This window comes from Galeopterus variegatus, unplaced genomic scaffold, assembly GCF_000696425.1.
Source record: "Galeopterus variegatus unplaced genomic scaffold, G_variegatus-3.0.2 Scaffold14372, whole genome shotgun sequence".
NCBI classification, from domain to species: Eukaryota; Metazoa; Chordata; class Mammalia; order Dermoptera; family Cynocephalidae; genus Galeopterus; species Galeopterus variegatus.
The window spans coordinates 11378-12295 of record NW_007740483.1 but is presented as its reverse complement, the minus strand read 5'-3'; the positions used below and the strand labels follow the sequence as shown (position 1 = coordinate 12295).

General features: G+C 42.7%; 1 pseudogene; it reads left to right on the top strand.

The window, feature by feature from the left end:
- LOC103581940 overlaps positions 1-580 on the top strand; it is a 1169-nt pseudogene extending 589 nt beyond the window's left edge.
- Positions 581-918: the final 338 nt, after the last annotated feature.

Genomic DNA, 918 nt, shown 5'->3' with positions numbered 1-918 from the left:
CACTATGTGGCCATTTGTCAACCACTGAGGTACAAAGTCATCATGAACCCCTGCCTCTGTGGTCTGCTGATTATACTCTCCCTGTTCATTTGCATAGTCGACTCCCCGATCCACAGTCTGATGGTGCTGCAGCTGTCTTTCTGCACAGACATTGAAAACCCCCTCTTCTTCTGTGAAGTTGTCAGGTCATCAAGCTCGCCTGTTCGGGTACCCTCCCTCATCAATAATATCCTGATATATTCTGCAATGAGCATATTGGGTGGTATTCCACTGTTTGGAGTCATTTTTTCTTATACTCAGATAATCTCCTCTGTTTTGAAAATGCCATCATTGGGCAGAAAGTTCAAAGCTTTTTTCCACCTGTGGGTCCCACCTCTCAGTTGTTTCCTTGTTCTATGGGACAAGTTTGGCAGCGTGAATTACTTCTGCAGTTTGTGACTCTTCAAGAAAGACTGCAATGGCTTCAATGACGTACACTGTGGTCAGTCCCATAATGAATCTCTTCATCGACAGTCTGAGGAACAGGGACATGAAAGAGGCCCTGAGGAAGCTCACTGGCAGGACACCTTCTCTTCTCTAATTGTGTCATTTGATTTGAACTGGGGTTTCAGAATGAGTCAAAGTGACAGAAATGCTGGGTTAGCCACAATGCCTGACTTTATAATCCCTAAATTCTTCTAGAGTGATGAGCTAGCTTAACTGGTAAGTTCATTTTAAATTGGCTGTTCATCTTTACTCACTGTTTGTATAGCTCTGTGATTTTAGAAAAATGAGTTCCATTCTCTAAGCTCAGTTTCTCTTTTTGTAATCCATGGAGTCTGAATCTGAGGCAAGGGTTGTAATGATTTTGTTGGAACGTTCTCAGATGAATAATGCAAAAAGTTGGATAGGTCTAGGAAAGGATCCCAACAAGGCTGT